The sequence below is a fragment of the Vipera berus genome (genome assembly GCF_964194415.1).
Source record: "Vipera berus genome assembly, chromosome: 1".
Lineage (NCBI taxonomy): Eukaryota > Metazoa > Chordata > Lepidosauria > Squamata > Viperidae > Vipera > Vipera berus.
Window position 1 is genome coordinate 187,707,838 of NC_138202.1, and position 15,997 is coordinate 187,723,834.

Below are 15,997 nucleotides of genomic sequence, written 5' to 3' on the forward strand. Positions count from 1 at the left end.
TTTGGATTGTATGCTATATGGTTTGCTGTTATTTTTTATTTAAGCCAAGGCACTTCTTGCTTCAGCGACAGACATGTTTCAGATTAGATGCTGCCTACCACTTGAGAGTTTTTGTTAAGTATAGTTATTATTTTGGCTGTATGTTATAAAAAAAAAGAAAAGGATTTAGATATTCTGGTGTTTTTCTTCATCTTTAGATCAGAGGAAGATGATAATCAGTGATAATCTAAATAGGACAGAAATTTAAGGCCAAATTTATTATGAAAACTGAAGAATTTGGAACTGTTAATCTCCATTCTTTATAAACATGTGTAATTATTATGGAAGAATAAATGTCTAGAAAAGAAAATTCCTAAAATTTCCTGCTGTAGAATACATAAGAGCACACAAAACATATGCTTTGTTTAAAATAATGAGTCTTTGATTTCCTGTTTCCAACCTAATCTGATATAAATACAGATATAGAAAAAATAATTTAACATTGTCAACTATGAAGCTGCTTTCATTTTTGGGATAAGTTATACAAATTCACAAACAAAGTTGGTTTTACTGTACAATTATATAGTTTTATACTTTTTATAATGCTAGTGTAAAATTATCCCCTTCATGGATGACTGCAAGTTGATCAAACCGGTCAGTCCCAGAGGAGATCAACCCTGACTGCTCTTTAGAAGGCCAGATCCTGAAGTTGAAACTCAAATACTTTGGCCACCTAAATGAGAAGGAAGGACTCACTGGAGAAGAGCCTAATGCTGGGAAAGATTGAGAGCAAGAGAAGAATGGGACGGCAGAGAATGAGATGGAGTCACTGAAGCAGTAGGCGTGAGCTTAAATGGACTCCAGAAGATGGAAGAGGACAGGAAGGCCTGGAGGAACATTGTCCATGGGGTCGCGATGGGTCGGACACGACTTCGCAACTAACAACAAGTGTAAAATTATATACTATAAAATTATAACCTTGATGGTAGATTAGCGAGGTTTTTCCTTCAGTATTAGAATTTTTCAAAAACCAAGGCACCAAATTGCTTTCTTGCTTTATTCATTCATTCATTCATTCATTCATTTATTAAAATATGAATTTAGGGGTCAGACCTCAAGTACTACAGAATGTACTCATTAATGATAGTGTGGCAAGTTTAGAGAAAGTACTAGACACAAATATCCCATTCAAATATCTGATCAAAATAATAATTTGTTTTTCAAAATGATTAAGCATGAAGTTGCAGCAGGGTTTAGTGCAATACAGTGTTATATGTAACTACTGTATTTTTCGGACCATAAGACGCACCTGACCATACGACGCACCCAGTTTTTAGAGCAGGAAAACAAGAAAAAAAATATTCTGAACCAAATAGTATCGGTACCGTATTTTCCGGCGTATAAGACGACTTTTTAACCCATGAAAATCACCTCAAAAGTTGGGGGGTCGTCTTATACGCCGAGTCGTCTTATACGCCGGAAAAATACCTCTCGGATGTTTTCTCTTTTCTGCTGGGCGGCAGGATTGCTGGGTGAATGGAGGTAGGCATGGCGACCCATGGTAAAGCGGCTGACGGCGAAGGAGGGCAAACTCTCGTCCGCTTCTGGGGCGGCTACTGCAGCTGCCGCCGTTGCTCTCTCTAGGACTGGCCATGCTAGCGCCTCCAATGCTGGCCGTCAGGTCCCCGATGAGAGGAGGGGCAGGCAGTCCCCAGAGGCGCCCCGCTCGACCGTAGGAAGGGAGCACCTTTGCTCCCGCCGAGGCACCACCTGACTTGCGCCGACCAGAATTGCTTGCCCGGTCACGCCTCGGCTTCGCGCACTGCCACTGCCCGTGAATTGTCTCCAGCGTGCGCGGTGCTCTTTTCTTTTTTTTTTATTTAAAAAGTTTTACAATACATTTTAACTTTAATCCCCCCTCCCCCACCCCCACCCAACCCTCCCTATCCCTTCCCCCCATTCCCTCCTCCCCCCCCGACTTCCCAGAGCTAAATACAGGGTATAAAATCAAAAAACAAACATAAGCACCCCTATGTTATCAGCAATAAACTATTAGTTCTATCTCCCTCTAGCTCATGTAAAATGAATACAAACAATATTAATATTACAAATAAAGTAAAAAAGAAAAAGAGAAAAACAAAAAAGAGCTTTACTCAGAATAGATTTTCTTAATCCCAGTCATTCATATTAATTTCAAAGAAAAAAAAAAAACAAATTCTCAGTTACGCGCCAAAAGCGCCTATCTATTAACCTTAATAATCTCCAACCAAACTAAACCATAATCAAAAATAATTCTTGCATGTATCACACCAAATGTGTTCAACACACACTTTTAGTCCATAACCCTAATATACTTTTCTAACAAGCAAATAACATCCATCTTAAATTGTGTTAAATATTTTAAAAAAACTTTCTTTCTCCTCTATGATAAATTTAATCCATTAAGATACTAATTTAAAAATTTAATCAGCAATCTTAACGCCCCAAAACTTTTGGAGCATGTCTGTCATGACCCCCAAAACTTCTTTGGACCGCGCCCCTCCCACATCTTCACTGTAAATACACTTTGGAGATTCCATAACTATCTGCTGGTCCGCGGTGCTCTTTTCAGCGTGGTGAGTCTGCCAATCAATCTTCGGGTTTTGGGCGGCGGGAGGGTGGGGGGAAAGAGAGATGGAGCGCCTCTTGTCTGCAGCCACTTGGCGCCCCTTGCCTGGAACTGAGAGCAGCAGCGCACCAGGCGAGAGAGCTCAGAGAAAAGAAGGCGAGGCGCCCATTTGGCGGGGAAGGAGCAAAGCTGGGCAAATCACAGAGCAGGCGGAGCAGAGAAACGTTACAGGGGAAAAGGGGGCGGGGTTTAAAAGGCAAGGCGGGCAGGACGTGGAGACGTTCTGCAGTTAGAAGTAACGAAGGAGCCTCCGGGCGCTTTCTGGATCGGATTGTGCAAACTGAGCGTGCCGCTACAGTCCTCGTGTTTCCCAGGGTTGCCTGTCGTGCCAGAGGTATTCCCTGTAGCCCCAGATTCTTTAGCTCCCCACTTTCCTTAATTCGGGCGAATTTTGTGCTCCGTGGAGAAACATTAATACGCAAATGCCGTTTGTTTAACCACGCAAAACTCGGGGGAAACCTTGGTATTTGGGAACGGAAAGGCTTAAGCCTTTTCATTTCTGTTTTATGCACGGGCTGGGAGGGTCACGAAGTTTACCTCTTTTATTTATTAACGAGTTGTTAATATGCAGATTGTGTGCCAGGAAGTGAAATATTGAGTTATTAGCCCAAACCCTATAATTTAACATGAAAAGTAGGGGGTCGTCTTATACGCCGGGTCGCCGTATACGCCGGAAAATACGGTATACTAAAACAGGGCTTTTCAACCTTTTCATCCATTGTACCACTTTTAGGACAAGGCAATGTCCGAGTACCACCAGTCACCCAGCAAGGTGTCAAAAACTTGACCCCCCCCCAAAAAAAGGAAAAAAATGATAAAGTAGAGGTAGTCCTCGACTTACAACGATTCACTTAGTGACTGTTCAAAGTTACAACAGCACTGAAAAAAGTTACTTATGACCATTTTTCACACTTATGACCGTTGCAGCATCCCCAGGGTCATGTGATTTACATTTGGATGCTTGGCAATCAATTCATATTTATGATGGTCACATTGTTCCAGGGTCATGTGATCGCCTTTTGCAACCTTCTGACAAGCAAAGTTAGTGGGGAAACCAGATTCACTTAACAAATCATGTTACTAATTTAATTTCTCTCTCTCCTTCTCTTTCTCTCCCTCTCTCCTCCTCCCTTTCTCTCCCTATTTTTCTCTTTTCCTCTATTTCTCCCTCTTTCTCTCTCTCCCTCTATTTCCCTCCCTTTCTCCTTTTCTCCCTTTCTCTCCCTCTCTATTTTTCTCTTTCCCTCTATTTCTCCCTCTTTCTCTCTCTCCCTCTATTTCCCTCCCTCTTTCTTTCTCCTTGTCTCTCTCTCCCTCTTTCTCTCTCTCCCTTTCTTTCCCTCTCCCTCTTTCTCTCTCTCCCTCTATTTCTCTCCCTTTCTTTCTCCTTCTCTCTCCCTCTTTCTCTTCCTCCCTATTTCTTTTTCCTTCTCTCTCCCTCTCTTTCTCTCCCCCTCTCTCTTTCTCTCTCTCTATTTCTCTCCCTCCTTCTCCCATTGTTCCTTCCTTCTTTCCTTCCTTCCTTCCTTCCTTCCTTCCTTCCTTCCTTCCTTCCTTCCTTCCTTCCTTCCTTCCTTCCTTCCTTCCCTCCCCGCGTTAGAGCAGTACCTGCGGAGGTGGCCCTGCGGCCTGGCTTTCTCTTGCAGAAAGCAAGCTGAAACAGAGCGAGGGAGATTGCCAGGAACGCGAATCGGCCGATCTCGCGCTCCTGCAATCTCCCTCGCTCCGTTTCAGCTTCCCTTGCTACAAGAGAAAGCAGGCTGAAACGGAGCGAGGGAGATTGCAGCAGCGCGAGATCGGCCGATTCGCGTTCCTGGCAATCTCCCTCGCTCCGTTTCAGCCTGCTTTTTCTTGTAGCAAGGGAAGCTGAAAGCGAGTGAGGGAGATTGCAGGAGCGCGAGATCGGCGTTTCTCAGCACGTGCCGATTCGTGCTCCTGGCAATCTCCCTTGCTTTCCACTTGTGGAGGTTGGGGTTGGCTATATGGATCACCTTCGGACCATAAGACGCACCCTCGTTTTCCCCCCCACTTTTGGGGGGGAAAAGTGTGTCTTATGGTCCGAAAAATACGGTATGTAACCTGCTTAGACATACCAGTCATATTTCACAAGCACACTATGGCTAATGCTCATACTAGTTTCTTAGATTTAGACAAACAACAAAGTTAAGATAAATCAGAAAGGGAAAAGAAGTGTGAAAGAAGTGTAAAAGAAGTGAGACATAACCAAAGTTTGGGAGCAGATAAATTGTAAATAGTATTTAGCATGCAGATTCAATTAGGTGTTTTAACATTATTATTGCTAAGTAACTGTGCAATATATCATTATGTTATTTATTTCTTTTATGTCCCACCTTTATTATTTTGATAAATAACTCAAGGCGATGAACATATCCAACACATCTTTCTGCTCCTTTTACCAGACAACAGTAACTGTGTGAGGTGGTTGGACTGAAAGTGTGTGACTAGCCCAAGGTCAACTACCTGACTTTCATGGCTAAGGTGGGACTAGAACTCATAGTTTCTAACCTGGTGCCTTAACCACTACACCAAACTGACTCTCTAGTTTTTAAAAATACCTTAACAATCAGTGTTCTTTTTTAAAATAATACTTTTTAATTTGTGTCAAACTTTCTAAAAAAGGAGGTGGAATGTTTAACTTATTTTAAGTACATATATGCCCGGTATTCTTGGAGTTGAATGGCCTTAAAAAGTACAATAAATAAATAAAATAACATATATCAAATACAAGGGTTGTTTTTCAAGCAGGAGTCCTTTTAAACATACTGTAGGCATATTTTGGTAAAGTTATCCATATAAAGGTGAAAATCATATGGGAAATATCTGATTTCTAAGGTTCATGAATTAGGTTCACCTAAAACAATTAATTGAATTAACCATTTTGTGTGTTTTTAAACCAACCAAGTAGGCTGGATTCCATGCAGCATGCTAAAATATAAAGAAAATAGCCAACCTTAATCCCAACTAAGTTTGGAATCTTGAGTGAATGTAGTTTCTGTGTCTCTAAATTATGATGTTACACAAACTTATTCATGTACAGATAGACCTCTTTTGATGATTGGTTACTCAGCAGTCATTCTAATGACAGCACCCCCTCTCAAAATTACTTATGATCACATTTCAAATTTGCAGCAGCTCCCTCACTGTTATTTGCCCTTATGACCAACTGCGGGGATGCTACAGTTGTTGGGCAGATGTTGTGCAAGTGCCAGTGAGGGCTTCTTGTATTTTAGTCTTCCTGCTGATAAATGAGGATGGTCGGCATGCACTGGTAGGAGTGAGTTGTTCATAATTTTTCTGTACTCTTTCACTAGTGCATCTTGCCTGTGATGCTATAGCTCAGAACAGAAAGCCAGCAAGTCAGAGTGGTTTTAATACATCCACTTATAATCCTCATGATGTCATTGAGTCTGGCATCTAACTTACTGGAAAGGCAGCTGTTGAACCATATAGAGGCTCAGAATTCTGCTGTGGATTAGACCAGTGTTTTTCAACCTTTTTTGGGCAAAGGCACACTTGTTTCATGAAAAAAATCACGAGGCACTCCACCATTAGAAAATGTTAAAAAATTTAACTCTGTGCCTATATTGACTATATATAAAGTAATTCTCTTGAATAGGAATCAAATAAACACAAAGAAAGTATTTTATAATTACTTTTCAATTTTTCCCACGGCACACCAGGCAACATCTCGCGGCACACTAGTGTGCCACGGAACAGTGGTTGAAAAACACTGGATTAGACCAACCCTAGTGTTAATAACCTAAGGATTGCAGATGAAGGTCTCCATTTAATTCCACATAATTTCTGGAGCATGTTGTTCCTTGTAATGATTTTTGCAGCTGTATTCTCTAAGTATATCTTGTAGGAGAGAGTCTGGTACTGTTCTGTACCAGCCTGCTACCGGCCTTGCAGAAAGGCAACCCCTGTACAAACGGCAGAGGCTGGAAAGCGTCTGAGGCTGGAAAACGTCTGCCAAGTTTATTACACAAACAAACAACAAAACATGAAACAAGATACCGGAGCTTTGATCCTCAAACGGAGCGGTTGCTTTCAGCAACCAGCCCTTCCCCAAACACTCCCTTTATTAGAGTTCAGGGCGTGGCCTCCCTGTGCCTCCTTCCGAGAAGTCCCACAGCCTTTCTCTGCTTGCTCCTGCTTGACTGCCTCCTGCGTCGGGCGTCCTTGAACAGGGCCAGCTGTGGGTCATCATCATCCGCACTGTCGGGCTCGCGCAGCTGAGTCTCCACCAAGTAAGAGGGCCCTGGCTGGGGGCTCTGCGAAGCCTCCAAGCCATCATCAGCAAGTTCGTCTTCAACACCCCGCTCCTCCCCCTCGTCTGAGTCATCCGAGTCATCCGACCCGGCTGCCGGACCCACAGGCTGACCCTGAATCACAACACTATCCCGCACCGCAGGGCCCTTCCCCCGGGGCTGCCGATCCGGATGCGGTCGGGATGGGAATTGTTCGTGAAAAGCAGTCACCAACGCAGGGGCATGAACGGCGGTCGCGTCTTCCCAGGTGAAGTCCTCCGGCCCGTAACCTTTCCACTCGATCAGGTACTGGAAACGACCTTTCAGCCAATGGGAATCCCTGATGCTGGCGACCTCGTACTCGGGGGTGCTGCCTCCATCACGAGGTCCTGATGGGGGAGGTTCCGCTTGGCGGAGTGGACAAGCCGGTTGCTCGGGGACCAACAGAGACCGATGGAAGACTGGGTGCACGCGCAGGGAACGTGGCAGAGTTAAGCGATAGGCGACCGGATTGATGACAGCCTCGACTGGGAACGGTCCTAAATATCGGTGATCTAACTTCCTCACCGGCCGTGTGGACGGTAAGTTCCTGGTGGACAGCCAGACCCAATCCCCCACCGATAGTGGAGGCGTATCCCGTCTTGACCGATCAGCAAACCTTTTGTAATCGGCCTTGGCCTTCTACAATTGCCGTCGCACCAATCGATGGATCGCCTGTAACTCTGCCATGAAGTCGTTCGCTGCCGGCTCCGGTGAGTCCACGGGAGAAAGGGGGAAAAACCGGGGGTGATAACCCACATTGGCCAAGAACGGTGTCATCTGTGTGGAGGTGTGCTGCGAGTTGTTAAATGCAAACTCAGCTATGGCCAGATAGTCCACCCAATTGTTCTGCTGCAGATTGACGTAGCAGCGCAGATACTGTTCCAGGATACCGATGACCTTCTCGGTTCCCCCGTCAGTTTGAGGATGATGCGCGGATGAGAGGCAAACCTTGATATCCAACGCATGCATCAACTCCTGCCAGAAGCGGGCTGTAAACTGGGCCCCCCTATCGGAGACGACTCTATCGGGGAGGCCGTGCAGCCGAAACACCTGTTGAATAAACATACGACTAGTGGCGTGAGCTGACGGTAAGCCGCGACAGGGGATGAAGTGCGCCATCTTGGTCAGCATGTCCACCACCACAAACACTGTCGTGAAACCAGAGGATGGGGGTAAATCCGTCAGAAAGTCCATGGACACAGCCCCCCAGGGTCTTTTGGGTGTTGGCAAAGGCTGCAGTAATCCAGGCGGGGCCCCTGTCGCTGACTTGGCCTGCCTGCATGGGATGCAGGAGGTGACATAAGACTGGACGTCGTGTCGGACTCGGGGCCACCAGAAGGTACGGGAGACCAGGTTCAGGGTCTTGAACAGGCCAAAATGCCCCGCTGCCGGATTATCGTGACACTGGCTGAGGACGAGTCCCCTGAGTGGCCCTCCCGGAACATAGAGCTGGTCACGATAATACAAGAGTCCATCCGTGACCGTCCAAGGCGAATCTGGCCCCACCTCCTCCTTCCGCTGAGCCACCCACGCCTCCTGCTGCTGTGCCTCCCGGATCCGAGCCCGTATATCAACCGGCTCCCGTACCGCAGCAAAAGACTCGACGGGGATCACTGTCCTGGGCAGAAGCTTGTCTTCCACTCGGGTATATTCGGGCTTCCTGGACAGAGCATCCGCTCTCTGATTGTGCCCGCTTGGTATGTACCGAACCCGGAAGTCAAACCTCGCAAAGAAAAGAGACCACCGGATCTGGCGTTGGTTCAAATTCCGAGCGGTCTGCAGGCTTTCCAGATTCTTATGGTCCGTCCGGACCTCGATTTGATGCCGCGCTCCCTCCAGATGATGCCTCCAGGCCTCGAACGCCGCTTTGATGGCCAGCAGCTCCTTCTCCCAGATGGTATAGTTGCGCTCCGAGGGGTTCAATTTTCGAGAGTGATACGCGCAAGGGAAAAGGGTACCGCTGGGCGTCGTTGCCTGGAGTAACACTGCCCCAATGGCAATGTCGGAGGCGTCCGCCTCCATGACAAACGGCCGTTGCGGGTCAGGATGCTTCAAGATGGGCTCCTTCATGAAGGCGTCCTTCAAAGCCTGGAACGCCTGTTGTTCTGGTGCGTTCCACTGGAACCGAGTCTTCTTCTGCAGGAGCCGGGTGAGGGGGGCTGTCAAGGTAGCAAAGCCAGGGATGAAAGTTCGGTAGTAGTTGGCAAATCCAAGAAGTCGCTGAACATCCTTCACGCGACGCGGGGGTTGCCAACTCTGCAACGACTCAACCTTACTCGGCTCCATGGCGATGCCCTCAGGAGAAATGCGGTGACCCAGGAAATCGATGGTCACCCGGTAGAACTGGCACTTCTCCAACTTGGCAAACAGCTGATGTTCTCGGAGTCGCTGCAGGACCTGACGGAGATGCTGATGATGCACTTCACGCGACGGGGAGTAGATCAGGATGTCGTCCAAATAGATCACGACAAACTGGTCCAACAAATCCCGGAAGATGTCGTTCATGAAATGCTGAAACACAGCGGGAGCGTTGGTCAGGCCAAACGGCATCACCGTGTACTCAAAATGTCCATAGCGAGTACCAAACGCCGTCTTCCACTCATCACCCGGCCGAACTCTGACGAGGTTGTAAGTTCCACGCAGGTCCAGTTTCATGAAGATCTTAGCCTCCCGGAGTCGGTCCAAGAGCTCGGGGATGAGGGGCAGCGGGTAACGGTTGCGCACCGTGATGGCGTTGAGTTTCCGGTAGTCGCAGCAAAGCCGTAATTTGCCCGACTTCTTTTTGACGAAGAGCACGGGTGCAGACACTGGCGAGGACGAGGGCCGGATGAAACCGCGAGCCAAATTCTTCTCCAGGAAGTCCCGCAATGCAGCCAACTCGGGCTCCGACATGGAGTACAAACGCCCCACTGGGAGAGGCGCATCAGGGACTAAATCAATGGGGCAGTCATAGGGCCTGTGCGGGGGTAGTTGATCCGCCTCTGTCTCGCTGAACACATCAGCAAAGTCGGACAGTTCGGGAGGCAAGGAAACCCCTGGGGAACCCTCCACCTGGCCGGCACAGATATGGCGGGAGTGGTCCACGCACTGCAAGCTTGGGAAGGTGACCAAGTTCTGTGACCAATAGATCTGTGGGTCATGCGCCCGGAGCCACGCCAGTCCCAAGACCACGGGGAAGTGCAGATCTGAGGTGATATAGAACTGGATGGCCTCCACGTGGGAGCTGGTGGCCATACATACTGGTTGCGTGGCGGCCGTAATAGGCCCAGACAGGAGCACCCGACCATCGATAGTATCCACTAACATGGGCGGATCCACCGGGCACTGGGGAACAGCCCATTTGGCCACAAAGGCTGAGTCCATAAAGTTTGTAGTGGCCCCAGAGTCAATTAAGGCGTGGACTGGAATCCCCTCTGGCTTGCCAGGAAGGATCAGACGTGCCTCCAAAATCAAATGCCGTGGAGGTTCACAGGCACCAACGGAAAGGCGTCGCTCGGTGTTGTTGTTGTGGGACGCCCGATCTCTCACACCGTCTAGATCGGGCTCGGGGCGTTTCCCGACAGCAGAGTAGGGGACTGTTTCGGGGCAGGCTTGGTCACTGATGCCCGCTGACGCTTCTTTGGGCAAAAAGCAGCCAAATGTCCAGGGTCCCCACAGTAAAAACACAACCCCCCCGATCGTCGTCTGTTCATTTCAGTCACCGATAGACGAGACCTGGCGGCACCCAGCTCCATTGGCTCCTCCCTTTGAACTGGGGGCTCACGCACAACAGGGGCGGCAGGGGTCTGTGGGGTGGCACGGCGACTCTTTCGCTGCTGCAACCGAGCATCGATCCGCAGGCAGAGATGGATCAGCCCATTCAGGTCTGAGGGAATATCCACACGGGCCAGCTCATCCAACATCTCCTCCGACAATCCATCCTGGAAGGCATCCACAAGCGCAGCCTCATTCCAGGCGGAATCCTGGCTAAGCAGCCGGAAATCGCTGATATAGCCCTGTAGGGGGCGTTGGCCCTGCCTCAGAGCTTTCAGGCGACGAGTAGCAGTCTGCGTCTTTATAGGGTCCTCATACATCAGACGCATATGATCACAAAACCCAGCAAAGTTGTCCAACAATGGACTAGGTTGAGCCAGCAGAGGCGTGCCCCAACGAGCTGCATCACCCGAAAGAAGGCTTAACACAAACCCCACCTTATCCCGGTCAGTGGGGAAATCAGCTGCTCTCACGCTGATAAAGAGCTGGCATTGTCCCAGGAAAGCAGGAAACAGTTCTGGAGTACCTGTAAATTTATCCGGCATTGCAACTTGGCATTTTCTCCTGGGTGGGGGTGCAGCATGAACCTGAGCTTGCAGTTGAGCCACCTGAGCTGCCAGCAAAGTGAGTTGCTGGGTGAGCTGAGCATTCTCGGCACGTAGCTGCTCCATAATAGTAGTAAGGGGTGGGAGGCTGAAAGCAAACTGTTGTGTACCAGCCTGCTACCGGCCCTGCAGAAAGGCAACCCCTGTACAAACGGCAGAGGCTGGAAAGCGTCTGAGGCTGGAAAACGTCTGCCAAGTTTATTACACAAACAAACAACAAAACATGAAACAAGATACCGGAGCTTTGATCCTCAAACGGAGCGGTTGCTTTCAGCAACCAGCCCTTCCCCAAACACTCCCTTTATTAGAGTTCAGGGCGTGGCCTCCCTGTGCCTCCTTCCGAGAAGTCCCACAGCCTTTCTCTGCTTGCTCCTGCTTGACTGCCTCCTGCGTCGGGCGTCCTTGAACAGGGCCAGCTGTGGGTCATCATCATCCGCACTGTCGGGCTCGCGCAGCTGAGTCTCCACCAAGTAAGAGGGCCCTGGCTGGGGGCTCTGCAAAGCCTCCAAGCCATCATCAGCAAGTTCGTCTTCAACACCCCGCTCCTCCCCCTCGTCTGAGTCATCCGAGTCATCCGACCCGGCTGCCGGACCCACAGGCTGACCCTGAATCACAACAGGTACAATGTTATTCCAAGGTACTTTGGATGGGGATCATAGTAAGTTGTTGTTTAAGTAGACCTTCAGTAGACCTTAAGTAGATCTTAAATGCACGTTCATTTAACAACTGCATCATAATCACTACTTGCAACTGTAATGAGCAGGATTCATTACAGACATAGGCTGTGGACTATGAGTAATGGCTATAAGTCATGTTTGATACTGCTTATTTCCTCTTGCACCTAAAATTCAAAAGAATCATATCAGGATTTTACATATGAGTGATTCAGAATTATTTTTAATTCCACTATTTTATTAAATTATATTCCTGGCCTCCAAATCAGTGGCTGCATGAGTAAAGACACTGAATTATATTTCTCAGTTATATAAAAATCCTGTTTAGGTGCTAACCAATATGTTTTATTAATATCCAGTTTATGGAATAGATATATCAATTTCAAAAGAGGAAACTTGATTTAAGTCAAACTTTTAACTTGTTTCTCTTCTCTGTTATATTTTGTGAATGTATATAGTTTATGATTCATTCCCTATAATCTTACAGAAGCTGTTATTTTTACAACAGACTCTAAAAAAACAAGATTTATAGAAAGGGATTTTATTTGTATGGTTTGTTTCTGCTTTCTGCTTTATGTTAAATCTCTGCCAGTAAGATGTATTAAAATAAAAAGTTCATGACCAGAAATATAAAAGCAAGAGGCACAGCTCAGCAGTGAGTGGGCTTGTCATGTATTAATTTTTCATTGCTGTGGAGAATTGTACGTACATAATCGCTTGATTGCAGTGGGAGTTAGCAGTCTCCTATGGTGTCATTTGCATAAATCTTGTTAAGTCAATGGCAGTTAATGAAGTACAAATGAGCCTGGAGAAGGTGACATGCAAATCGTGGGTGGCAGATGGGAGGTCTGTTTTTGGGATGGCAGCTGTGTGCTATTTCCCCTTTTTTTCCTTTCTAAATTGGAGCATAAATAAATACTAAGAACTGGCCTTTAGTGCTTTACTTCGTAAATTAATGTATATTTGCACATGTCTTCAGCTTCCATGCACTGAAAATTATACAATACAGTAAAAAAAAATATATGATAGAATTCATAGAGTACATCTTATAGTATTTTGCAACAAATCCTGAATTGTTGTCAGACAACAAATCTAATGAGTGCATTAGCTTATTATTTGTTTGTAACTTGCATTCAAAATATAATAAGAATATCTTTCTAAATTTATCAGCAGAAATTTTCAAGTTGATGAGAATACCCAGAGGTCCAAGGACTAGAGATGTCCAAATATAGCAAATAGGATTAACAAGGAAAAATAGAATCTAAAAAATGATTTTAGTCAATTCACAAGTTTCACTGTTAGATTATCATCCAAAGATTACACATTTCTTTTCTCCTTCAGGATTTCAAGCCATTGAAACCCACCCACTTTTCCAACTTGCTAATGGATCTGCCTTCTGTTTCTTAACAACAAACTCCTGTGATGTGTGTGTGTGTGTGTGTATTATATTTATATGAAATGCTACTTATTTATTTATATACTCTGGGGGGCTTACAAAAGGTAAAGTTGATTAAAACTAGCCATTCTTGGGGGAAAAACAACAGTTAAACAAGATTAAGAACTAAGTATAAGAAATGCTGCTTTACTGTAAGAACTGAGAATAACAGTTATTTTATGTAATTAAGAACTAGATGGAAAAGTGCTTGAGTTATATTACAAAGATATTTAAAAAAAGATATTGAATGAAGACAAGAAAGTAGCCAAAAACATAGTGATGGAAAAGCTAGAGTGGGATATAATAAATGTTATAAATTTAGTGGGGTTGCCAGAAAAGTTATCTGGAAGTTAGATTAATTTTTTTGGAAAACATTTGAGGATTGGAAAAGGGCTGATATAGTCCCCATCTTCAAGAAAGGGGGGAAAAACAGACCCAGGAAACTACAGACCAATCAGTTTAACATCAATACCTGGAAGACCCTAGAAAAGATAATCAAAAAACAGATTTGCGAACAACTAGAAACAAACAAAGTCATAACTAGTAGCCAACACAGGTTTGTTAAAAACAGATCATGCCAAACCAATCTCATCTCATTCTTTGATAAAGTGACTAAATTAGTAGATCAGCGAAACGCAGTGGACATAGTATACTTAGATTTCAGTAAGGCATTTGACAAGGTAGACCACAACCTACTTCTTGGTAAGCTAGGAAAAGGTGGAATAGACCAGGGCTTTTCAACCTTTTCACCCATTGTACCACTTTTAGGACAAGGCAATATCCAAGTACCACTAGTCACCCAGCAAGGTGTCAAAAACTTGACCAAAAAAAAGGAAAAAAATGATAAAGTACAGGTAGTACTCGACTTACAACAATTCGCTTAGTGACTGTTTGAATTTAGAACGGCACTGAAAAAAGTTACTTATGACCATTTTTTACACTTATGACTGTTGCAGCATCCCCAAGGTCATGTGATTTACATTCGGATGCTTACCAACTGATTCATGCTTATGACGTTCTGTGTCCCAGGGTCATGTGATCAACTTTTGCACCTTTTTGACAAGCGAAGTCAATGGCTGGGGGTGTGTGGCCAGTTCATCACTCAGGTTGCAGGGTGCCTGTGGGGGGGGGCAATCCGTGGGTCTCTGCTGGAGGGGGGTGAGACTGGGGTGAGTGCCTTCCTTCCCTCCCTCTCTCCCATTGTCCCTACATTTCTTCTTTCCTTCCTTTCTTCCTTCCCTCCCTTTGTCCCTTCCTTCCTTCCTTCCTCCCTCCCTGCCTTTCCTTCCTTCCTTCCCTCTTTGTCTCTTCCCTCCTCATCTCCCATTGTCCCTACCTTTCTTCTTTCCTTCCTTTCTTCCTTCCTTCCCTCCCTCTTTGTCCCTTCCTTTGGCAAGCAGGAAATCTTGCGCGGAATTGCAGCCGGGGATTTCTCCCCCACACACACAGAGACACTCTTTCCCTGGGTTGCCTCCGCATCTGGGGTTTCCTTCCTCTCGAGGAGACCCGCAAGATTTCCTGCTTGCAAAAGGGCGATCACTTCTGCCTCTCTTGAAAGACATGGATTTCTCCAGTGGAACAAAGCAGAGAGGATTGCTGGCATCCTCCGATGGAGAAATCCGACTTTACAAGAGAGGCAGAAGTGATCACCCTTCTGCAAGCAGGAAATCTTGCACGGGAATTGCAGCCGGGGATTTCTCCCACACACACACACTCCCTGGTTTGTCTCCGCATATGGGTTTTCCTTCCTCGCGAGGAGACCCACAAGATTTCCTGCTTTCAAAAGGGTGATCACTTCTGCCTCTCTTGAACGACAGGGATTTCTCCAGTGGAACAAAGCAGAGAGGACTGCTGGCATCCTCCGACGGAGAAATCCGTCTTTACAAGAGAGGCAGAAGTGATCGCCCTTTTGCAAGCAGGAAATCTTGCACGGGAATTGCAGCCAGGGATTTCTCCTCCCCCTCACACACTCTCTCCCTGGCTTGCCCCACTTGCAAAAGGGCGATCACTTCTGCCTCTCTTGAAAGACATGGATTTCTCCAGTGGAACAAAGCAGAGAGGATTGCTGGCATCCTCCGATGGAGAAATCCGACTTTACAAGAGAGGCAGAAGTGATCACCCTTCTGCAAGCAGGAAATCTTGCACGGGAATTGCAGCCGGGGATTTCTCCCACACACACACACTCCCTGGTTTGTCTCCGCATATGGGTTTTCCTTCCTCGCGAGGAGACCCACAAGATTTCCTGCTTTCAAAAGGGTGATCACTTCTGCCTCTCTTGAACGACAGGGATTTCTCCAGTGGAACAAAGCAGAGAGGACTGCTGGCATCCTCCGACGGAGAAATCCGTCTTTACAAGAGAGGCAGAAGTGATCGCCCTTTTGCAAGCAGGAAATCTTGCACGGGAATTGCAGCCAGGGATTTCTCCTCCCCCTCACACACTCTCTCCCTGGCTTGCCCCACTTGCAAAAGGGCAATCACTTCTGCCTCTCTTGAGAGACAGGGATTTCTCCAGCAGAACAAAGCAGAGAAGCAAAGATGCCTGTGCTCCACCGGATGCAGCCTCCCGGGCG

The 15,997-nt window shown here is 46.6% G+C and overlaps 1 protein-coding gene across 1 annotated transcript in view; it reads left to right on the top strand.

The window, feature by feature from the left end:
- The window catches only part of LOC308674458 (arf-GAP with GTPase, ANK repeat and PH domain-containing protein 1-like), a gene marked incomplete at its 3' end in the record, with an annotated part of 309,655 nt that overhangs the window by 191,989 nt on the left and 101,669 nt on the right, over positions 1 to 15,997 (top strand). The gene's annotated exons all lie outside the window — the stretch shown is intronic.